Here is a 27,172-nt window from a genome sequence, read left to right on the forward strand (position 1 = left end):
CTATCACTGTAGAGGACCTGTTTTTAGATAAACAAAACGAGTTTTCTCTTGAACGCCCCAATGTCGTCAGGGGTCTGCGTGAATTGTTGCTCTAGTGTCCTTTCATGAACGCACACAGGAGATCAACGGTCAGTGAACATTTTCACTAAATAATACATTAGATTTCAGTTTGTTTCTCATCAAATCTTATCGTATACTTTCATAACAATCATGAGTCTCATGAATAATTTATTAGACTTCTGAATTATACTTTTGTGTTCTTTTGAAGCTTGAAGAGGTGGTCACCATAAACTGCCATTGTATGACATCACTGAGCACAACATTCCTTCACAATTTCTGCCTTTGTGTTCAGAAAAAGAAAGAAAGTCATATAGGGTTATAACAACACAGGGGTGAGTAAACAATGACTGAATTTTCATTTTTGGGTGAACTATCCCTTTAAACTGTCCTTTATGTTATATGTAGTGTTGCCACAACCGATTAATCTGAAATGAACCTGCTTAGAGTGATTCACCAAGAGTCATTCAGAAGTACCGTTTTGAGTACCGAAATATTTAGTTAAACTCTGCTGTTCATATGTTTTCAACTCAGCTGAATAAACTAGAGTATACAATACTAGATTTAGTTGCTGTATTTAGTGTAATTTATGATCAAAAGGAATATTCCAGGTTCAACTGAAACAAGTTCTTACATTTCATTATCTACCGAACTATTTGTAATGTGTAACTTTTGCAAAAGGGTAGTTTTACAGTATATTTATTACTTTAAATTACAAGTAGATGGTCGTTTGATGTGTTTCAAAGTAGTTTCACAAACACTGCTTTAAGACAAGGAATGTAATCCATGCATGGTTTAATATTTCACTGCAAATCAACATAATGTGTTTGCCGTCTCTACGATGCAATGACTTAAAATAGACTGTAATCAAATGCATCAATATATCAGTGAAATATAAACCCAGTCACTCGGTCTAAAATCATCCTGGTGGGAAGTCCAAGCAAACAAATGCTGCGAGCGTGATGTTATGAAAGTCTAGAGCAGGAATACACCGTCTGTGTGTGTTTACAATAGTTTATAACTGAAAGGTTTTAAGAGTTGCTAGGTCCAGACTGGCTTTGATCACTGTGGATGCCCCTTGGAATGCAGAGAAGGTCAAAGCCCAACTCACAATTACATGACGACTCATTAGGGTGGGCGAACCACTAGTGTGCTGTGAAGCTGGAAGGGGATCTGATCAAGTCAGGTTACCCAGAGGAAGTCACAGAGTCGGGCTGAATGATATCGTGCGGGTGGGTTTGGGCGGCGCACTATAAAAGGAAGGTCGGATCAGTTCCACCATGCAGATTTTATCTCATGGCAACACTTAGCATGTCTTCAACGAGCTATTTTCTGTCGTCTACTGAGGCGCATTCCAGGGGTGGGGCGGGATAAATGTTCCGTTTGAAGGTTAGCACATGAATCCCAATCATTTCTACAGGAATAGCATCTCATTTAGGTGCAAAATAAACAAGAGCATGAATCTCTCGATTACAGTAAACCACAAGGTACTTTGTAATTTATTTTTTAATAGACCTTGTGTGCCATTTTACTATAGTACAACCATCCGTGCTGCGTTAACGCCGACTGACGCTCTCTGTCGGAGTCTCTCCGTGTCTAATCAGCAAATGATAATTAGTGAGTGAAATCGGGAGCTTGACCTCTGCCCTCTCTGATCTATGAAGCCCTGCTCGCTGTGCTGGTATGAGTTACACATGAGGTTAATGGAGGGTCACTAGCAGAGAATTACAGCTGAAGAGAGTATAATGTTTGTAGATAAGACAAGAGTGTATAGAGAGGTAATGTTTACATAAGATGGGCCCAAGAGGTCAGCAGAGGTCACGGTGACATGGTCACACTTGACAGACAGGGCTGATTTGAGCTCTTTGAAATGGAAATTCTTTAAACATTGTAATTTGTCGCTTGCATTAAGAAGGTTTTGCTTGGTAAAACATACAGGGTAGTCTCAAAATGCATTTAACATCTCAATTTACCATGATTTTCTGATTTTAAAAAATTCGGCACAATCCCACTGCAAAATAATCATTTTCATATTGTGTAATCTGTCTCATTTTCCAGTAAAATTATATAAACATTCTTAAAACAAGATACATTTACTTGAGAAGCTAAATTACATACAGTATGTCATCCTGCTTTCAGAGAAACCTGACAAATGTACTAAAGTTTATGCTATAAGAAGACTAAAACTATTCGCCAATGGGGTAAAACAGAAAACTTGATTCAAAGGGCGAACAAGTTTATTTTTCTTACCCCATTGGGAAATAGTTTTCTCTTGCTTTAAGCATTAACTACACCAAATTTTGTTAGATTTCTTTGAAAACAAGACTTTAATTTCTTATGCCATTTAGCTTCTCAAGTAATGTTTCTTGGTGTAAGGATGTTTAGATTTTTACTGTAAAATACGACACAATTATATTTAGAATATACCTTAAAATATACTCAAAACACTTTTGGCAGTGCTGTCTTTGTGACAAAACAAACCCAAATGGTGATCATGTCTTGTGTCATCCCTATTTTGCAATAATGATTGACCGACATGTACATTATCACACACATTTCACATGGCTACTTTGCAAATAAAGAAATATATGAATAATAAATAAATGTAAAATTAATTCATTACAATAAATAGGAATACATGCTATAATGCTCCAAAAATCCATCCATCTTCCAAGTCTTTTGAAGGCATTTTTCAGAAATGAAATTTGTCATTATTCATAGTAGAGAAAAAAGGGAACTCTTGTTTGTTTGTTTTTTTTAAAGGAGGTACATTTTTATATAGAATATATCTGGAACATATCTCCTTTTGTGTTCCACAGAAGAGAGTCATACAGGTTTGGAAAGTCTATCTGTATTGGGTGAACTATCCCTTTAAAAAAGGAGTGTATTACAGATATGTAACATGTTGAACACAGCTGACAGTGGATTTGAACAAGTGGTAACTATGTAAGCCTCCAAATATCCCATAATAATCTGTGACCCTAGCTTCACCCATGACTGTGGGTGATTTTGATGTCACAAAATTTCTGACCCATATTCTGCTCTCACCCCTGATTATAATCTCGACACGGAGGGGTTTGTGAGTCGAATTCATGTGGCCCTTCACATTTTACCGTATATCAGTCAAACGACACTTAAAACCACTGAGAAACGACTCATTTTCAAATCAAACTAATAGCAAAAAATATGTCTCACACCCTGTTTTCCAATGGTCAGACAAACACATAGACCCGTCCCAAACTCACAAGTACAACAACACGTCCAGAACTGATATGAAGCCATTCAAGTGCTGTGTGGGAACTTAACATTAAAACAGTTACTCTGCTAATTATCGGAATAATCAGATTGTTCCATTCAGAGCCCTGGCCTTTAATTGAACCCTGGATATGAGCTCACATTTGGTGATAATTCTCTCTCCATCTGTGTGATTTGATTTTGAGGGATCAGTAGAAGTTTAGAGAGTTCATAAAGCTTTTTTTCTGGCTCGCGCCCACCACAGTCGCAGCTTTTTAACACATTAGAATGTGCCTGCGTGCCTTTTTGACAAGCTGTGGAAGTGTTTGTCAAGAAGTTCTTTGGATACGATGTATATCTCTCACGCACATTAAAAGCAGGTTCGGTTTTGTATGATCCAGAGTGAATTTATCTGGATGTCACACAAGGACTAATGAGGCAATTTGATACTGTTTAAAAATATGAAAGATTTTCCTTCTGAGTTTTCTCTGAGTTTGAGTGAGCTGGAGTGGGAAACTACTGAGTTTTCAGACGTGGTCTCTAGAACAGGGTTTGGAGAGCAATTTATTGTTAGCATAAATGAGACAGATATGTGATCTGATATTTTAAATACCACTATATAAAGCATTCAGAAATATTTATGTACCCTTCAGAGTCCATAGACAACATCCATCCATCCATCCAATCCATCCATCATCAATCCATCCACCCATTTATCATCCATCCATCCAATCCATCCATCCATCATCCATCCATCCATCCTATTTATCATCATTCATCCATCCATTCATCATCCATCCATCCAATCCATCCATGCATCCATCCATCCATCCATCCATCCAACCATCTATCCATCCTATCTATCATCATACATACATCCATTCATCATCCATCCATCCTCCATCCATCTATCCATCCATCCAATTCATGCATCCATCATCCATCCATCCATCCATCCATCCATCCTCCCATCCATCCATCCATCCATCCATCCATCCATCCATCCATCTATCCAATTCATGCATCCATCATCCATCCATCCAATCCATCCATCCATCCAACCATCCATCCATCCTATCTATCATCATACATCCATCCATCCATTCATCATCCATCCATCCATCATCCATCCAACCTCCATCCATCCATCCATCCAATTCATGCATCCATCATCCATCCTCCCATCCATCCATCTATCCAGTTTATGCATCCATCATCCATCCTCCATCCATCCATCCTTTCTATCCATCATCCATCCATCCATCCATCACCCATTCATTCATCATCCATCCATCTGATTATCCAATCTATCCATCTGTCCATGCTTTGTCCATCCATTGATCATCCATCCATCTGTCCATCCATCATCCATTCATCATCCATCCATCCAACCATCCATCCACCTATCTGTTTCTACATTCATCCATCCAACATCTATCAATGCAGTGCATCCATCTATCCATCCATCTATCCATCCATCCAACCATCCATCCACCTATCTGTTTCTACATTCATCCATCCAACATCTATCAATGCAGTGCATCCATCTATCCATCCATCTATCCATCCATCCAAACATCTATCAATCCATTCATTTATCCTCCATACATCCATTAATCATGCATCCATTCATCATCCAATCCATCCATCCGTTCATTTCTTGTCCATCCATTCATCATCCAGTCATCATCCATCCATCCATCCATCCATCCATCCATATATTTCTACATTCATCCATTCATCCATCCAACCATCTATCAATCCAATCCATCTATCAATCATCGATCTATCTGTCTGTTCAAACACCTATCAATCCATCATCCATCCATCCATCCATCCATCCATCTATTTCTAAATCCATCCATCCATCATCTGAAGTCTATTTTAATTTTAAAATCTTGTAGCTTCAAAAACATGCCAAGATAATTTTGTCTAATGTAATTTATGTTTGCTTGTTCAGTTCCAGATTTGCCTAAAGGACATAGTGTATCGAATGAGTGTTGAATGTTTCACAGTGTTATGAGGGAGGAGCGGATTGGTTTTTCACTTTAGATCGACTTCTCACCATGGTTCACAACACTTCATAACACATGTGATAAAACGCCAGTCCAAGTTGTGAAACAACAAGTTTTACGATTCTTTTAGTATAGCCTATAATAATAATAACCACATTAATGCTGGTGTAAAGTATTGTATGACAAAGTATTGGAAAACTTTGTTTGTTTGTGTACCATTATTGAAGCGTGAACAGTACTGAAGGCAGTAAAATAAAACACTAAAGATTCATTACTGGAATAGTTTTTACTCTAGATTTGTTTTCAAAGATTTTAGTTCTTCTCACATGCTGCCAATCATAACATTTTATTTTATGAATGAAAAACACAACCAATGATACTGTGTCTGTATATACAGTTCCTTCAAAGCTCCTACATACTGTTTCACACCAGCCCAACCGTATTCTGTTTTCTCCCTGTCAGTAATTTGAGATCTTAAAAACTCACAATAAGATACATTTCTGTGCCATTAGTGGCACCAAACAGAATTGTTGAATTTCCAAACTGGTTTCTGAAGCACACCTACTCCGCCTTCTGCCCTGCCTGCCACTGGTCAGAAAAACAGTTAGTCCCGCCCATAACTGAGACAGAAGCTCACATGTCAGACCACTCATACAACAACAACAAAATTAAATATAGCTGCAAGCAGCGATACCGGGGTCAAGCCAATTATCGGCACCATGAGCAGCAAAAGAAGCTTTGTGACATGTTTTTGGTTAGAGTCCGATGAACAGTGTATGAGGAGTTAGAAAAAGTAAACTTTCAATCATAAAAAAACCCATTTATTTTAAAAATAACTAAAAATAGCTACTTCTTAGAATTTTTGTCCAGTATGTGGCGCTGTTCTGAAACTGCTCAGGTAGTATCTGGGCATGATGGTTATCATGCAGGAAAGCATTCAAGAGTTATAAGCCAAAATAGCCATTTTTCTATCTCCTGACCAGTAGGGGGCAGTGCACCAAAATGCTGCAGGTAACCACACGGCCTAATGGTGATGACATGTACCAAGTTTCGTCCCAAACCCTCAAAGCGTTGCGGTTCTTCCCTCAAGCAATCAGACTTCTGAACTCTTGATCTCTCATGATCAACATATATACATCAGCACTGCACTTTATTAATCTTATTATGTCACACTGGACTGTCATAAATTGGCAACTGACTGTCAACCAACAGCCTGAATGTCAATACAGTACAATACAACCTACTGTACATTTTATATATACTATATCTACTATTTTTTATTGTCTAATGTGTATTCTATATTGTGTGTATTGTATAATGTACATTGTATGTTATTATTTGTATATTGTGTTGTGTGTAATTATGTGTATATTAGATTTTAAATTGTGTTGTAAATCTGATGTTTATTGTAAATTGGTATATGTCTCATCACTGTCACGACTGCTATGTTGCTCGGAACTGCACCCAAGACTTTCACACACTATTGCACTTGTGTATATGGTTGAGTGACAATAAAAGTGATTTGATTTGATTTGAGATACAGCCTCAAGTTCAATTTTGCACATTCTTCGTCAGATTCGTTGAAGTGCCATTCGAAAACGGTAGGGTTTATCACAATTCTGTGAATAACTTTATGTCATGAGTGCCTCTAGATGATGCAGGCTAATTTTCGTGCAAATCGGACAAACAGTCTAGGAGGAGTTAGAAAAAGTAGGTTTTCAAAACATTTAAAAATGGCGGATAAGAAGTTTGCTCTATCATGACATAATTGGTATCATTGTTCTCAGCATGAACCATGGAATCTATCAAGACCAGTCTCATGACAGTAAGCAAAAGGAATCAATAGCTATTAGCATTTTTAGATATAGCATTATCATTTTTGACCACAAGGTGGTGCTATCCCGAAACTGCGAAACTGCAAATCGGACAAATGGCCTAGGATGAGTTCAAAAAAGTAGGTTTTTCATAAAATTCAAAATGGCGGAAAAATTTTCATGATGGAAAATTACATCAATGTATTGTCTTGAGCCAAGGAATCAGAGGAAACATTTTTTTTATTTTCTAGGACTCACGGTTCAAAAGTTATTAACATAAACATGAGTGCAAATTTGGGCAGTCGTTGGCGCTAGAGGGTTTGAGGTAGAGACGCCAAATTTGCTGTGGTAACAGATCAGGCTGTCCTCTATCTGTGTGCCAAATTTCATAACTTTCCCGCAAGCGATTCTATGGGCTGCCATAGACTCAAGAGCAGAAGAAGAAGAAGAAGAAGAAAACTAACAAAAACAATAGGGGTCTTTGCCCCTAATAATAGAGAACATAGTAAAATTAGCATTTTAACAGATACACGTCACGCATCAGAACATCCCTGAACTGTGGTAAGAGGATGTTGAGTGGCTTATTGCTTTAACGAGATGTTGCAAAAAAGGTCAACTTGAAATTACAATCACAAATGCCTTTAAACAAGAATACAACACATTTTAATAAGACTTTTCACATGCTAATACAACAAAGCTTTTATTAGAGTTCATGTGGTCTTTTTAAGCAGTCGTGGCTTTTATCTTTAAAAAGATTAAACTCCAGTATTACACAAACACTGTAGTTAAAGCCTTAAATTCAGTTTTGCGGTCTGGCCAAGCAAATTGTTTTATATTTCTGTGCTTCATGGGAAGATGATAATTTGTTCTGTATTTTGCGATCTTTAATCTAATCTGCAACACAGTCAGAGCCTGGCAACAACACTTTCTATTTCAAACTCTGTCCTAAAAAGGCATTACGAAGTCACGCAAACCCCTTGTAAAATCGTTATTGGCAACTTTAAACATTCATGTGATATATTTTAAACAAAAGAAAGCTATTTTTAGTTGAGAAACCTCAAGCGGTTGTTGTCATGGTGAATTAATGTGTGCCGTGCCAGACCACCCCAAAGAAAACTATTTACTCAAACTAAAGTCAAATAAATGAACTATGACTGCCAATTCATTTCAGCATGCATCGATGAACTTCCATTTACACTGAAAATGCCAGATACATGTCAGATTATTCTCAATTACAATAGTAACATATAGTGATATATTACATTCTGTATACTGCCAGCTTCATGGAAATATTTCATGCAAAAGTGAGAACATACGTTGATATGACATCATCAGATATGTTTTCTCTATACATTTGACAGCTAGAGGGAAAACGAATTAATCTGAATCTCATTAGACACTGTCACAGTATCAATGTTTTGACATTTGATTTAAATTGGTCACTTAACCTTCACTTAAAAACTAAATGTCAAACATTTAGTTTTAATGGCATATATTTAAGTCAACATGATAATACATTCGCTACCCATTTAAATTCTGCAATTCAGCGTATTTTTCAGAGGACATTAAGGCATGCAAATAAATAAACAAATAGGCCGGGACTCAAGACAAATAGTATGCATTTATTCATTTATTTGTTTGTATTTTTAAGGCATAATCTAAAATCATGTTTTTCATCAAACTGCACAATGATGACTTGAAGACATTACAGACATTACAGCTACATTTCCTGTAAAGCTGCTTTGAAACAATGTGTGTTGTGAAAAGCGCTATACAAATAAAAATGACTTAACTTGATTTTATCCATTAGGAATTCATTAAATAGTGAAAAGTGGCTGTTCACTTCTGATACAACTGCTTTGAGTGAGAAGCGAAGCAAAAAAAATCAGTCCTTTTTCACCAAAACGCTTCACTTTCGCCCTATGCACTTCCATGTGAGAATCTCATTGGGCTGAAGTGAAGCATTTTGGTGAACAAATAATTCATTTTTGTTTTGTTTCTCACCCAAAACCAAATCGTATCCCTTCAGAAGACATGGATTAAACCACTTAAGATTGAAGACTGCCTTTATGTTATTTCTGGAGCTTGAAAGTGTTTGTTATGGATGTATTCTTCAAAAATCTTAATTTTTGTTACACAGTATAAAAAAAGTCATACAAATAAAAGATGAAAGAATGATCATTTTTGGGTGAACTATTCCTTTAAATACACGTAAACAGTGTTCCATCCACATCGGCTTAAGAAAGCAGACATTTCAAGAACCGTAAAAAGAACCAAACATCTTGAAAATCATTCGGCCCAGTGATTTTAATATGGAACTGATTCTAAACAAGAACTGTTTCTCGAATCCTGGTCTTCTTTTGTAAACACCTTCAGTCTAACATTGGGCTTCACCTCTCCCTGAGAAACTTGTGTAAAAGGGTAATTCAGAAAAACAAAGGACAAATTAGGAAAACTAACACAACTGGGGTGTTTACTGTTATATTACGAGCGCTGGCAGCACTGTCCACCTATCGAAAGGGAAGTTTGAGAGTTCATTTGGCAGATTTTACAACAAAATGACTCAAAGATGAGGAGGCCGAGAGTCATCGCGTGATTTTGAGTGAGTTGTCGGTTCTGTAATCTCATTGGGTTCGTTTTGCTTTGGGTGGTCCTGGTGCTTTTGAGCTACCACGGTATCTCTGGACCAGCAGCCCTTCAGGACAGAGTGATAAGAATCAGGGTGGACAGACGAGCAAACTGATCCCAGAACAGTATACTAACTGAGACGAGAGCCGTTGAGTCAAGACGCACAGATCGCTTCATAAGAGAGAGCAGATGGGGTCTGAATGAAGGAGATTGTTGCCATTTGTTTAAGATTTCATCCAAAAGTGTTTGATGAGGGGTGAGATTTAAAAGTTATTTACTGTTTTAGTATCCTTAGAGGAACAGTTCACACAAAATGACAATTCAGTCCTGATTTTCTAACCCTCATGTTCTTCCAAACCTGTATGCTGTGATGTTTTTCCATTAAACACATAAGGAGAATTTTTGAAAATTACACGCAGCTATTAAAAAGGACAAAAACACCCTAAAAGTGTCATAACATCAGTCCATGCGACTAGTTGGCTATATTCAAAGTGTTCTGAAGCCATACAATGGATTTGTGTGAAAAAGACAACTGGAAAAAGGCTTTACTGTATAGTTAAATTTCTCTGTAATGAACAGAGGTTTGTGTGTTCCTCTGCGGACAGAATAAACACACACGTATTATTCACAGTCAGGAAAGCCGGACAGGCGACACACAGAGAAAAACAACAGTGAGCGTGGCGTGTTATTTCCTGTGGTCAGAATGTGTTCTGGAGACCAAACTGGACCACAGAAACCCCACAGCGCCTGAGAGATAAAGTGATATCACACACATACACTTTGTGTTCAGATTTAAACATACAGGTGAAGTTGTGTGGACATTGCCCATTTAACAGTTAAAAAGAACTTAACAGCAACATTTAAAAAGACAAAGAGAGTTTATGTCAACACACCATCAAAACTCACTTTATAAAGTTTCTTAACTATTTATGGGTGATTCGAAGATATCAAATACTTAACCCTTTAAGCTCTGAAGGTGTTTTTAAATATTTCCTGTTTCATTGGCATACCTGAAATCAAAAGCTTGTAACTCGACAAAAAAAAAAAAAAAAAAAAAAACAAGGAGGGACAAGTGTTTGGTATTATTGTGAGAAAAGTTTTCAAATCTTGTAATGATATATATTATGATAGATTGTGAAACTTTCAGCCTTTAAAAAAAAAAAAAAAAAAAAAAAAGTTGCTCTGGAAAAACTGCTTTTGTTTTGTTCATGTCAAATCTAACTGAGAAAAAACTTGTTTTTGATTCGACAAAGCAATCAAAAGTTATAACATTACAAATATAATTTATCATAGTGTCCAAAAGCCTCTCCAAACAAATAAAACATAATAATTGTACATAAGAACTAATTACACATGTAAACACAACAATGACTAAAGGTTTGCATAGCATGCAGACATGATTTTAGTAATGAGATTTCACAGAATGAGTTTCATTCTGTGTCATTTGAGTCATCATTGAGTCTGTGTCATGTATTTGGCGCCATCTCCTGGTGGCCATATGTAACATTGTGCTTCATGTGGATTATCTAATGATCTGTGCATCTGATTATCTTGTGTGTGGACTCGTTTGAAAGATAATCACCTCATCTAAGTAATGGGATGTGATATTTTATGTTCTGTTTATATCGTGAAGTTATAAGTGAAAACGTGGCATATAAACAACACCAACATAATTGTCAAAGACATATACTTAGCTATTACTCACTATATTTTTATCTGTGAATAAAACAAATAGACTGGTTGTATTTTACTCTTTGAGAGCTTTCCAACAACATATAACACATGGTTTGATGTTTTTACTGATTGCAATAATATGTACAGTGCAAATTGTTTAATAAATTATAAAAACGGACACTTCTGATTTATCTGCAAATTTCAAATCACTTGCTCAGTTTTGGTCAAAATGTCTACATGCATTGGAAAGTAGAGCTTCTAAACTTTCAAACGATACCGATTTTGTGTTGGTCTAGACTGTAGTTATTCATATTTTGACAATTACGTTTTGTTTTTTCTCACAGGCCAGCGATGAGCTTAAAGGGTTAAACGTTTTCACTTTAAAAATCTGAAGGATTGGAAAATGTTTAAAACTTTAAAAGTCTCAACCTTTGGAGTTAAGAGTGCAAATTTTTGTTGTCAATTTTTTTGTTTCCATAAAAGAATGTCTTTAATTGTAAAAGTAACTTTTTTCTGTCTCTGAAACAACTCTTATTTTCTGCTGATGTAATCAAGGCCGCATGGGAGGGGAAACATATAAGCTAGGGCAGTCGATGACTGACAGAACATCAAATCATGTAAATATAAATCAACACATTTCAGATCAGTTAAACACAGCCTCATGGTCTCTCTGTCAGACAGGAAACTGGTGTGTCAGCAGTATGTGGAGTCAGTGATGTTTATAGACACGCAGCGGAGGTGACAATCTCATCTGCCATGTTAGTGGCTTACTGCGCTTCCGTCTCCTGCTTACTGACACAGACACACTGGAATGATGATGATGATGATGATGATGACATCACTGGGATCCCTCGACAGAAGAGCTGTTCGAGTTCACTGGAACATTCTGACCCAGAGATCAAGGGTTAAGTGTGGCATGTATTAGTGTTCAGCGTCAATAATATTCATCTGCTGTAAAAAAAATATTGTTGTTATTGTGACTGGACAGAATATAAGAGTACTTTTGTCTGGCCATTTCATACATTTAAGTGCGATTATTATTTCAGTATTTATCTTGCACACTGAAAAAAACAATATTTTGTGGTGAAGTAAATATAGCAGAAACAATCAAGTACTTTCTACATTGAAAACCTTTAAGTGTGAAAATAAAGTAAATTCTAGATTTTTACTCAAAGTAAAAATTTGTACTCTAGCTTATAAGTAAATATGATTTATGATTGTTTGTTATCTTTACAATGCATTATCATGTATCAATCATAAAGTAGAAAACCTTGTCGTATTTATTTGCTAATTTGAGTACATTTCACAGGTAAATGAAATAAATAAATTGTAGTTAACTTTTTGAAGCTGGTGTTCCCAGCATGCCGGTGCAAATATATATGACAAGGTTTTCTACTTTATGATTGATACATGATGACACTGAAAATATAAAAAACAATCATAAATGATGTTTACTTATAAGCTAGAGCATGAATTTTTACTTTGAGTAAAAGTTCATGCTTAAACTTTTTCAGAGTAGAAAGAACTTAATCTTTTCTGCTATAAAAGGTGGAATGTACTTTAACTAATGAGCTTGCATGATTTCACTGTTTGCAAGTTCATTTACACCATTTTTATTGTTGATTCTGTTGTTATGTTTGGTAACTTCTTGTTTTGTGAAGTCTGAAGTTCATTTTCTACTCAAAATGACCTGTTCATGATAATAAAAAATAAAGAAAAGAAAAGAAAAGCTGTTGATAGTTACCATCATAATTTTTTGTGCACCAAGTGTTCAGTTCTGCGTGCGCGGCTCTGAATCTTGTTTCTACTGCCATTAAAGCAAGGTCATGTTGACTAATAGACTACATAGCATGCTTTAACCCTTTGAGCTTGGCAGGCCCGCAAGAAACAAAATAATCGTCAAAATATTAACAACGACAGTCTTGACCAACACAAAGTAGGTATCGTTTGAAAGTTTAGAAGCTCTACTTTCCAATGCATGTAGACATTATGACCAAAACTGAACAAGTGCTTTGAAATTTGATGATAAATCAGAAGTGTACTGTTTTGATAATTTATATAAAAATTGCACTGTACAAATTATTGTATCAGTAACAACATAAAACTGATAAAATAGTCATGTGTCATATGTTGTTGGAAATCTCTCGAAGAGTAGAATTCAACCAGCCTATTTGTTTTACTCACAGACAAAAATATAGCGAGTAATAGCTAAGAATATGTCTTTGACAATTATGTTGGTGTTGCTTATATGCTGAGTTTTCACTTATAACTTCATGAAAAATAAACAGAACATCAAATATCACATATCATTATTTAGAGGAGGTGATTATCTTTCAAACGAGTCCATACACAAGATAATCTGATGCATAGATCATTAGATAATCCACATGAAGCACAATGTTACATATGACCACCAGGAGATGGCGCCAAATACATGACACAGACTCAGTGATGACTCAAATGACACAGAATGAAACTCATTCTGTGAAATCTCATTACTAAAATCATGTCTGCATGCTATGCAAACCTTTAGTCATAGCTGTGTTTGCATGTGTAATTAGTTCTTATGTACAATTATTATGTTTTATTTGTTTGGAGATGTTTTTGGACACTATGATACATTATTTTTGGAATACTATAACTTTTGATTGCATTGTCGTATCAACACGCAATTTTTTTTTCAGATACAGTTGACATGATGGGATCAAAACTAAATCAGTTTTTCTGAGCCACCTTATTTACACCCAGAGATATATAATGTCAAATAAGAAAAATAAGAAAAAAGTACATTTTTGGCTATTTTGTAGAGTTAAAAGCCTTTAATTTTGGGTATGCCACAGAAACAGGAAATCTTTATAAACACCTTCAGGGCTTAAAGGGTTAAACTATTCTATGTAAGGCTTCTGTGTCATGTCGTACATAACTAAGTATGTTAAAAAGCAGTGAAATGCTAGTACACCTTTAAAAGGATGGCTTAATTCAGTGCTGCATTGCTTGTTTAAAATGTACAAACAAAGAGTGAGTAAAATTTACTTTAAACAGAGTATTGCAAAGTAAATCTTACTTGAAAATGTCTAATTAAAGACACCAAGAATTGTGTGCAGCCTTTACTCAGAAGTTTGGTCCATTGAATTTGCTAGCAATTTTTGCATGGAAATAGTTTGTGTTGTGTGGTTTTATTTTAAGTAAACCATACACCAATTTTTTTTTTTTTTTTCAGTGCACAAAAACAATGAGGATCTCAATTAACAGCCTTAATACCAAATACTACTCAAACTAGAAAACCCTTATTTCACTCAGTCAAAAACAAAGCAAGGAACCACAGCATTTAACTAAAAATATTATTTATTAAAATTATTAAAAGTATAATAAATGTTTTCACTAAAAAAGATGACCTCAAATGAATCACTGTGACGAATCATTCACTAAATGAACTAACTGAAACAGACAAAGCAGAGACTGAAGTAACCAAACAGTAACATGAGACTTTACTTTCAGTCATGTCCAACCCAAAATTAAGCAAGAAATGTACTTAAAAGTTCGAGAAACTTAAATCAGAAATTACAATTATTGTCCATATGACAACATGTGGTTAAAGATACACATTCGTAAGAGATATATTAATGTAATAAAAAACACAACATTTATATACATTCCCCATTGCAAAATCATAATTTTGTAGGAAACACTGAATTATTGCCTCGGTTCACTCATTGTCTGTATAGCTGTGTGCACAATAATGTCACAAAACCAGCGAAAAAACAGCAAAGTAATGTTAGTTAGTTATTAAGGAAAAGGGTGTAGCATCACTACTTTTAGTTATTTGATTCCCAACACTGACTGTTTCTGAACAAGTCTACATGTTCTTATATCATCAAAATATTCCTAATCTTGACCTTTGACCCTTTTGCTAAAACAGCTTGTTAATAAATTGTGATAATGGTGAAAAAGGCAGAGTGCTAACGCACGTAATGCCTTTTAATCGCTGGCACGGTGGGCATAAGGAGGGCAGCGGGTGGCACTAATGTGGCCTGGCAATGAAAGTCTCTTTCACACCCTCTCTGTTCCATGCTGTCTTTGTGTCTGCGAAAAGAGCCATGCACTCAGTAAATGACACATTTTTCTGATTGCATGTAACAAATCAGAAGAAACATGAACACAAAGACATTTACTGTGTTTAAACAGTGACCAATTTAAAGCAAAAGTGATGCAAACTGCAGTTAAACATCACAAGTGAACTATTCACACCGAGCACGATGCAAAATCTGCATTATCAGATATCGATGATCTGCCCTGAGATTAATTATGATCTTAAGCACCATGATCAGACCAGTCAACAGTGTGATCAGACTTTAAAAGGAGGTTCTATGGAGAATTTATCGTATAGATCACCTCAGGCCTACAGTCTTTTCCCAACCGAGTTTTTTGTCTCGATTCCTTGAGTGTCAGCATTCTTCCTCCTGTTAAATCTGCTTACTTGCAAGTGGTTATTAAAGAGATCTATCAATAGAAAAATGGATTAGCGGAGGTAGCAATCTATTACGAGCTCCGGGCAGATGATAATCCGTGCTTGAAAGTGTCTGGTGCTCTTGACTAACACTGTCTGACAGCCGTATAATGGAGCGGCATTGTCCTAAAACTACACAAAGCCAATGTCGTCTTTTGTAGAGCTTCAGCTCTTGTCAGACTCTGAAATTTCAGCTGTGCAGATTTGTCCATTTGTCTTGAAACACAAATGATTTGTTCGCCAATGTGCCTTCTTGCTTATCGGAATTCTTCTGTTATATATGGTGTGTGTAGACGAGGAATGTCCTCAAGATGAACAAATGAGATCCGTACACTTTCGCGTGTCTGACTGTTCAGCGGGTTTGAGGATATATGATGCTTTTAAGATTGTGGAGGAAACATAACACTGACCTGAGCTCAGCTTAGAGTGTTTAAAGTTGGCTAAGGTAAATTAATTATCCATGCTGAGTAAATATTCCAGTACAGGTTAATGCATTCTTTTAAAATGTACATTATATGGATAATCTAAACTCGGTGCCAAATCTGAGAACTGAGAGTTTAAAACATCACAATATAATATAATACATTATTTCAGAGTATTTTATCCACAATATTCCTCATCACATGAAAAACACACAAAAGTCCTAACCAGACATGACGCAAGAAGATTCTAGCAATCAGCACATTTTATGTCACACTGAATGGGAAACTGCTGCACGACATTCACAGCTGATCAGAACATATTTATGTTGGCTTGACAAAGCCAATATACTGTTATTCTACAAACTTTGTTTAGGGTTTTTAAAAAATCCCAAAACAAAGATGAAATTCCTAACTGTAACTCTGCCCAGAGCTTTCAAGCTACATCCACCAAATTTGGCACATACCTTCAGACTGTTTTGGAATAGTGTGTTATGTATTTTCAAACTGATCGGACTTATGGTTTTCAAACAGCAGACGATCGAGTATAAGAAAAATCCCATAGATTTACACCCTGTCTACACTAGACGTGTCTGTTGAAGGTCTGTTGAGGCCGTCTACACTGAAAGTGTCAAAGTGAACATTCTAAATGACGTGCAGACAGCACAGACCAATCAGCTGTGAGCGCGAGTAATGAAGTGGCTGGAATGAAGAAATGAACATGGCGTCTGTTTACTGTTGGTGCGACGTGCCACAACAGACGATTCCAGTGTAGATAGCGTCATTGTTAACAATGGGAAAGATATGCTTTTGACATGTCACTCGCGTCCAATGTTACAGGGTGTTACATTGACGGAATGTTCAAATGGGCCAACGGAATGCTCGACAAACATTCAAATGTAAACAAATCCACAAAAGGCCTTTGATCTGCTTTAAAGGTGTTGTAAGTGATTTTAGTGCTCTGAAGCTTTCACGTGACTGAGCCGTTGAAATAGCCACACCCCCTCATTCCAAAACCCCCGCCCTCCAAAGATAATTTTGAGACCAAAACCGAGCAAAAGAGCAGCATTGTTTGTTTCTGTGGCTGTCAAATTCAACAGTGGCACAATAGCGCCCTCAGCTGAGAAACATTATGAATCACAGCCTCAATGATCCACTTCAAATACAACACTATGAGAACAAGCAAAATGATTGACAGGTGAAAAGTGTCGATGTCCGCAGTGTGCAGACACATTTTTGTTTGCTGTTTTCCATTCAGCTAATGAAAACACGCTTCTCCTTTGAGTTTTAAATAGTAAGAAGTATCTTGTTTGGCGATCTTAACGATCTAGAAGACGTGAAAAGTGATGAGGCCAGAAACATAAGCAGGAGCCATTCCATGCACTGCTTTAAAAACATACAGCAGGACCTTATATTTTATCCTGAACTCAACGGCAGCCACTGAAGCGAGGCCAATATTGGAGAAATATGGTCCCTCTTGTTTGCATTCACGAGCAACCTGGCCGCCGCATTCTAAACTAAGTGCAGCCGCAAAATCGAAGCCTGACAGGTCCCAACATAAAGAACGTTGCAATAATCTAAACAAGAAGAAATAAAAGCATGTATGATCTTCTCTAAATCCTTAGCTAAGAGTTTAGCAATGGATCTAAGATGGAAAAAATAGCTCTTAACCACATTGATTTGCTTATCAAATTTAAGAAATGGGTTAAAAACAATCCCCAAACTGCTTATTTGTTTGTGCAAATTGAGCGACCATGGACATAAATTAGTGGCTATATCCACACAACCTCCAGAATGCAGGTGCGAAAAACTTCATATAAATAAAATAGCCGGCTCCCGCACAGCCATTGACCAGGAAAATAAAAAATGGCACTCCATGTCAAAAAGGTTGCCGACCCCTGATGTACAGTAATGAGGAGCAGGATTTTGGACCAATGCAATTTCACAGTGGGCGGAGTTACCAAGCGTGACACTGCAAAAATATAAACCAAGCAATCGACAAATGTATCGTTGCTTGTCGTAGTTTGCTAGTGGTGAATAGACCATCTAAACTCTGATTTAGATAACAGTTTAAACATGTATATTTCACCTCAGTAGAAGTTTAATGTTTTAGGTCGGCATGTAGGATAGTGTGTAAATTACATCTGAAGCTTTCAGGGGAAAAAAAATTATTAATGTAAACTTACAATCCAAACGTGGGGCAGGGCATCATGGCCTCTCAGCTCACTTCCTGTTTTAAGAACAATTTCAACATTAGAAATGGAAAGCTTAAACACAGCTACATTTACAGTTCAAAAGAAACATGGACAATCTCTCAATTCCACAGAGAAAACAGACACATATTGTCTGGGAAGGAGAGGTGCATTAAAGCAATAAGCCACGAGAGGACATGCGTTACAGTGATTTTATTAATGGCAAGAAGTGCAAGTTAAATGATAAAGGTTTGCATTGTACAGACTCAAGTGGGTTAATGCTTTCATTAAATGGTGACAACAGCAATATAGTAAATAACATCAATGTTTAATAATAACTCATATTTATATTTGCAAAACTATATTACGTGGTTCCTTATGCGTATCGTGGCAGTTCTGAGGTGAAATGTCCACTATGTGGCGCTAAAAGCGAGTTAAATGTTCTCTCAAACAGATGAGGGTTTTAAGGTTAATGCTCTATTGTGTTTTAAATCAACAAAACCGACCTCCCTACCCTAACCCTTAAACCTAAACCTAACCAAGAGTGTCAGAAAAAGCAAATGTGAGATGAAAAACACAATTAACGTAATTTTGTGGTGCTTCTATGACACTTTGGACTCACGTGTGGACTTGCGTGCTCTTCAGGGTTTATATCCCGCTCCTTTACATCACAAGTGCAATGTTCTATCAGTCGAGCTACCGCACAACTTAATCACACTCGAACAAGCCCGTAAATGTAGTTAAACGTTAAAATGAGTCATGCGCTATAGTAAAAGTGTTTAGATGTCATGAGATAGCATTGTGTGAGGAACACAACGAAAAGTCAGTTTTTATGAACTGATTATCTGCTGTTTTACTCGTGATTTGTGTGAAAGTGAATAAAAGTCGTTGTTGTAGCGCCTTTAGTGTTCATTTCACCAGGAAACTGCAGCGATAAGTACAACAATCCACGTAAAAATCATTTTGCCAAAATGTAGGAATATTAACATGACTCGATGAGACCAGGATGAACTGTAGATTGTGTATGCTTACCAAGAAATGTAGCAACTTGGCACATTAATATAAAATGTGTAGTCACAGATGTGCGTTTATCTATATTTTACTGTTTTTCCCCCAACAAAAAAAACGTATACATTTAGTATAAGCAGTTTTGCAAAATTCTCTCTCTCTCTGGCAACTAGTATTTTCTTGTTCTAAGCATCAACCAAAATAAATTATTACATCTATGCTTAAAACTAGAGATTGACAAACCTATTTGTCAATGGGGTAAAACCAATAAACATCATCTTAATCAAATTCAATGTTCTTTGACAAGTCTCATTGTACTCATTGCTTCAATTAAATTGGTCTTGTTTTAAGGATGTTTAGGTATTTTTATCTGATATCATAATCCCTGAAAGTCTGCCGTGATTCCATGAGGAAGAATGCTTGTCAGAAGCTTTGATACCGTATCATGTGTGCAGGAAATAAAATACAGAGCTCAAACAGGAAGAATGGATGGACAAAATCAAAATCAAAAGTGCTGACCTTATCGACAATACGCTGAACAAATATGACCCTAATTCAATTAGAGTTCTTCCACAGCTGTTTGGAGCGGAGGATCAAACCTCGTCATAACAGCAGAACAAAGACACTTGAAAAGAGGAACAAAAGTGTATTAGCTGCTTTGATTGTGTCTATTAGCTTGGGCAGGACTCCTACTGAATTAAACAATGATTGAGCTTTTATAAATGAGTATATTTTATAAATGTGATGCAAATTTGCCAGTTAAATCTGATCCAAACATTCAAGTCCTCACATTGAAACTCTACGGCCCATCGGTTCTCCTCGTTCACTCAAAGTCGATCTGTAGCACCAACAGTTTGAGATGAACCCTCTGATAGGTGTAAAAGCTTCTGAAGATGACAGAAGATAGATCATTTTGATAGTTTGGATCTTTTGTCTGAGTCTAAAAGAGCAGACGTGAGGAGCTCATTGTGCGGTTCGATTCAAAGAAGTGTTGTGCCGTATCAGGGTGATTTGAGGGACAATAGTGTGAAGATGAGAGAAGAACAAAGATGTTGCTTTGACTAGAGGATGATTATTTGAACATAAACATTAAGCACGATAATCTCCATCATTCATGTGTGGTCTTTATGTTCAGGTACTGTGTTGGGAAATCACCATGGAGCTGTGACATACAGAGGGTAAATGTACATACTTGAACGGTACACCTGTGAACCAGGGATTATGGTAACCACAGGAGTTTAAGGGGCAAGACGAAGCAAAACAAATCCTCAGTTTTCTTGAGCAACTTCTGGGCTGCTGGACTGTTTTCTACTGTAGTTCCAGTCTCCATTAAAAGCATTGTTAAAACTACCAAAACAAGCGATCCAGATGGAGAACAACAAGCATTTTAAATGTTAGTTGAAGTAAAATGAGTTGAGGCTCAACTTGTGCAGTTGTTAGCTGTCATTACAACTCGAAGTAGTTAATGATATCAACGTAACTAACCTCGTGAGGTGAGGTGCTGTCAAAAGACGGTCACCGTGACATTATCCCAGTAACGGTTCAAGCATTTATGGCGCCCTGGGCGAAACCCGCTTCAACATGCCCCCAAAGTTGTTGACGGGAGGGGGGTGGTGATTGTAAATGAGAAATGAGTTGTTGACCGGGGTGGGGGGGGGGCGGCCCAAGATGCCGCCCTGGGCAACTGCCCATGTCGCCCATGCCTAAATTCGCCACTGCATTATCCGATTAAAAACACGCCAATGCGAGTGAAAACACTGTAGACCGGAAAATGAAAACAGGCTTCCGTTATGAGACTATTTAGCCCGAGAACATCCAATATGACAGATATAGAAATGGAAGTCCCGCCTTACAGGTAAAAGAGCCTATCCCATTTTAGATACAGACATCGCCTGTCAGTCAACTCGGCTTTTTTTTTAGCATGATCTGAGCTAAAGAAGTACAACTTATGATTTGAAATATGTTCTTTAATTGAAATATTGACCAACCGTTTTGAAGATTTCAGTCTTTCCCCATTCAAGTAGATAGAAGCTGTACTATATCACTTGTTTACATAGAAAATAGCTTTTAACAGTTCTGCTTTGTTTTTTAACTTGACATGGTGTCTAAAAAAAGCAGGCGCTTTCGCGCAAGAGTGGCACAATGGTCAAAGACATCCATCTATCATTTGTTTACATATAAAAGCAAATTAAAACAGTGCAGACGGACGCAAAAACGCATTGTAAGCGGCCCCTTGCAAGCGATGGGATACTGATGAAGATACCGATTGTTTCCATTTGCGCTTGCTCTATATTGGCAACAACAGGAGGAAAATCCTGTCCACAAGGGGATTTGCATGTTATTATATTTACAATTATGCAAAAGTGAAAATAAATCGAACCTAGAGCGGTTTAGGTTCACAAAATCACTTTATAAGCCAAAATTCTTGGTAGCTGCCCTGAAACTTATCAAGTTTCATACAAAGGCTGAAAGAAACTATAAGCGATGTAAGTCGCATGGGTCTGTCAATGGAGATTACCTACCCGTAGGCCTGTCGCAATTATTTAATAACCATCTGATCGCGGTTATCTGCTCTAACCTTGGGTTTTTTTTTAGTTAACCGTGCTATTGCATAATATAATGTAAATATAATAAAAATGTGTATTTTATATTCTATATTTTTTTAATTAAAACATATATTTAAATGAGTTCCAAAAACAACAGTGTAAATGTAAAAAGATCAAAACTAAAGTTGACCATAAAGAGAGACATATTTTAAGTATTTCGAAATATTTTGATATTTAAAACATTATTTTTCATGTCATTCATACAGTTTTAAAGCCTTAAAAGGAAATCATATATCCCTATTTTATTATTTGATTTATATATTTGAAGTTAAATTTGTAAAAAAGACTTATAAAGCTTAAATACACCTTAAGAAATGTGACAATTAATCATGAAATCCCTAAAACAGACAATTAATCGTCATAATCGCAATTATTTGTTTGACAATTAATCGTCAGCCAAATTTCATAATCGTTACAGCCCTACTTACCCGCATCATGTCAGCAGCGCGGACATTCACTGACTCCAATCATTCTGAATGGCTAAAAAGATGCAGGCCGTTCCCCTTAATTGTTTCCCGTTCATCGTTTTCTTTCTTTGCACGTTCAAGTCGGAATGGTCGTATTTACGAGTTAAGCGCACATGAACGGCACCACAAAGTCATATTTCGAGTGGAAAAACTCTGGATTTTCTTTGAGCCCCGACTTTCCGAGTTGGCTCTGGTTCTGTCTATTTAACAATCATGGTGGAAGCAAATTGTCATTGTCAATAATTTAGTTATACTTGAGGATTTTGTACGAACTTCCCAGGAGGACTTGAATGCACCATTCACATGCTATCAGAATTAACATAAATACAAGTTTCCTACTTGGAAGTTGCACATGAACGTGACCCCTCAAGTCGTAATTTCGACTGGGAAACTCGAAGATAATTTTGATACCTAGTTTCCGAATTGGGACAAGACGTAAACATTCAGCATGGAGGAGGAGAGCACAGTTTTAATAGTGAATAATGATTTATTAACTTTTCTAAATGCAGCTACCTTATTATCGCTTGCCATTTCAGTCGTACATTTACTTACAGTATATCAGGGACAATTAGATGATTGTTGTAAAAAAAAATTCACAGAGAAAAAGCATGTTTTTGACCAAAATTCAGTCATAATCAGCAACTTGTCTAGCATGTATTACAGTGTCAAAATAAGAGTTCCCCAAGAAATATGCATGAATGAACCTGGCGTCCCCGTGTTTTCCGACAACAAAGCACTTAAATGTGATCTGCTCATTATTACGACTTCAGAAGTGGGAAGTAGGATAATTTTTTGCATTTTTTGTGTGCTACTAAAAAATACAATACCTCATTAAACACCTCATTTTTTAAAATAAAAACATAATAATAATAATAATAATAATAATAAATATTGTGTTGTAACCAGCATAACAAGAATCAGAAAATAAACAAAGAGCTGTTGGCATGATCAAACTTCTGGCTGATGAAGCGGGATCGACTTCAGACGCTTGTGTTGCAGAAACAGGATTGGAGAGTTTTTCAGGCTGTTTGATTGATGAAGCTTCACCCTGTCAAAGAAAGGGTTACGAATCACTGCAAAGCTGTAAATTATTTCCTCATGTACTGTGAGGTTCACCGCCAGAGTTTCGACTTGTTTTCATGTTTTGTGCTCACATACACTTCCCTCCCTTCGCTTGTCTCTGCTTTCTGAAATCAAATGTTTTTAAAGAGAAAATGACTGTGAAGACCCCGCGGTTCAATACGGCAACATCGCCCACTGTTAGCCGCTCATATTTCATCAATCACATGGAGGCCGAAGCCAATCCTTCAGTAAGAACTGCCAAAAAAAAAGTGTACACACACCTGCTACTGGAGAAATTAATGAATATGATAATAGATTTGAATGCACAGCTGTGAAAATCATTATTGAGATGTGTCACAATGCAGATTGCGGATGGATTATTGTAAACAGTGCGCCTACATTTAAAAGAAAAAGCTGTGTTTCGGGTCATGGATCCCTATGCAGTGTTCACTGAGCAGGGGATATCAGTGGAACTTCACTTCACTTTTAGTTAATTTGGAATGCAACATATCAACGTTATGACATGCTGACATCATACACTTGTGTCAAAGATTAAAAACATGTAATAAAACTACTATAAAAGTGCATTTACACTTGTACATAAATACTCTTATGATTTGATGGTATTTATACATACATAAAAGCAAAATTTTATATACATCGACATACTCAAAACCACTATATTGTGAGAAATATAAAATTATTACATGTGATTTGGCTCATTTATAATATGTATGTCTTCTTAACTGTTATGTTACCCATCATGACAGTGGTATGGTAACGCTCACATATCTAGGGCACTTTATACAGTAAATAACTGTTTATTGACTACATTCAAACGGGAGTTTGTTCAGAAAGTGCAACGCATGTTCCTGTTGCATCTGGAAGGTGCTGTAGCTCGTAAGTCATATGATTCAAGTGCTTCATCGTGTGCAATTGGTTCCGTTTGAGTTGTTTATCATATCTGAGGCTTGTTCTTGGATGTTCTTTTGATTCAGTGAGAAGGTAAAAACACAGAACAGCTCCTCTGAAACCCATATAATGAAATTCATTTCTCTCCACAGATCCTGGCTGACTGTAAGGAATATTGTGGGAAAACTTTCCAATATAAAAATGAAAGGAGAAAACCCGACCATTATTCCCTACCACCTTAAAGTCAAGTGGATGTTAAGAGGACATGAAATGTGACAGGTTGCATTTCATAATAGTCATTTTATTCTTTCAGATCATGGCGACACAATCTAGTAAAATGGTCAACATGTTTATAGCTAGTTGTCCCCTTGAGTACTGAGGTTTGTTACTGCTGCAGCAATACAAGAAGGACTTATGTTAAAAGTGCTGTAAAACCACTTAAACGCTATCACGCCGGCAGGTCCACAGGGGGCGCTATATCGTGAAAAAGGTTTACGCTTAAAACGTTAAAGTCTCCGTTTACATAAGTTAGGCATATGAGATATCGTTTGAAAGCTTAGAATCTGAACTTTTCAGAGATAACCATCACTTCTGCATTTATGATACATGAACAAACAAAATAAGTCCTCAAAACATTCGTGCTGAAAATTTGTGCCGCCACAAATAATGGGGTAGAAATATTTATATGAAAATAAAAGTCCTTCACATAGCACCTAAATGGACAAGTCATATATCAAATGAAAGCTCTCATTCTCAGGAATGTGACTGTATAGTTTATTTTGTTGCCCTAATACCACAGTTTGAAAGATTTTCAAAAGAATCCCAAAGTGAAATATGATTTCTGAAGGTCATCTAATACAAACGTCTCTTTTATGCTCCGATAACTGCTGCTGTAAGCCCCAAAATAGCTAAAAAACTTTACATCTGCTTTTACCTTAGAGAAGTTCTCTAAAAAATGAGCCATTGTTTACTTGTCTGTGAGCTTGCTTGACTGAATAATCCAATGTTATATCTTACATGTCCAGAACAAAATATGCCGTCCACAAGAAAAAGCATGCAAAACAAATCATCAGAAAAATATGTTTTCAATACTGATAATAATGTTGTACATCATTGCAAAGAGGAGGATCTCAGATTTGTATTGACACCTAGACTGATCTTCTAGTCCACTCAGAGGCCGAGATATTCAATGAAATAATGAGGGTGGTGCTTGAACTGAAAATTAGACTGAATGTCTATGGACGAGCACATCTGTGAGGGATAAAATGTGTTAGAGCGCCACCTACATTTCAGATCTGTATATTGTGATGAAATGTGAGAGAGAATTTTTTTTGGTTTTTTATGGTTTTTTGGTGCTTTCTGCCAATAAAATGAGATGTTCTAAAGTGAGGTAGAGTGAACAGAACCAGAATTACATGTTTACAAATTTAGGACAACAACAAAAAACAAAAAAAAAATTTTTTTTTTTTTTTTTCAAAAAACATTTCTGTTTATCATAAGATTATAAACACATACAATATTATTTATGAATAATTGGAGACTTTTTTTAAAAATTATATTTGGGGGAGTTCTCTGAAAAATGAGACCACCTTTTTGCGATTAGTCCACAGTATGTGTGAATGGTAAATTTGAGTGCGATAAATTGGGGGCGGCAGCCCAAAAATGCACCAGAGTTTAAAGGGGGTCAGGAAACCTTCAAACTGGGGTCCGTGGAAAATTTCAGTGAAAAAAAAAAGTGTTCATAAATGTAAAAAAGTAAAAAACAATATTTACCAAACTTGACATGCTGATATCATACACTTGTGTAAAAGATTAGAAAAATGCAATACAATTACTATATAAATACTCTTATGATTTGATAGTATTTGTGCATAAATAAAAGTACAATTTTATATAAATCGGCATACTCAAAACCACTATATTGTGACAAATGTAAAATTATTACATGTGATTTGGCTCATTTATAATATGTATGTCTTCTTAACTGTTATGTTACCCATCATGGCAGTGGTATGGTAACACTCACATATCTGGTGCACTTTATAATCAAATAACTGCCTATTGACCACACTCAACATGTTTATAGCTAGTTGTCTGAATAATAAGGTAACTCTGTCACCACCTTGAGTACTGAGGTTTGTTACTGCCACAGCAATACAAGAAGAATGCATGTTAAAAGTGCTGTAAGTCAAGGGGTTTCAAAATGGGGCCCGGGGACCCCCAGGGGGCCGCAAGGGGGTGCTAGGGGGTCCATGGAAATTTAAGTGAAAGAAAGAAATGCTTATAAAAGTAAAAAATAAATAAAAAATAAAAAATATTGACAGAATTTGACATTATTGCCGTTTCAGTTAAATCAAAATGTTTCTGTGAAATGAGTCTTACACTTTCTGTGCGTTCTGTCACTAGCCCATATATGGGCAAAAGAAAGCTCTTTGAGAGTTGTCCATTTGTCACGTGAGAATACTATTTTGCTACTGTTACTTTTGACAACTCACATGCTAGTGCCTTTACAAGATCTGTGTAATTGTTTGGCTTTACTGACATCAAATTTCATATTTCTTTATCTTACCTGTGAAA

The sequence above is a fragment of the Myxocyprinus asiaticus genome, chromosome 46 (assembly GCF_019703515.2).
Source record: "Myxocyprinus asiaticus isolate MX2 ecotype Aquarium Trade chromosome 46, UBuf_Myxa_2, whole genome shotgun sequence".
NCBI lineage: Eukaryota > Metazoa > Chordata > Actinopteri > Cypriniformes > Catostomidae > Myxocyprinus > Myxocyprinus asiaticus.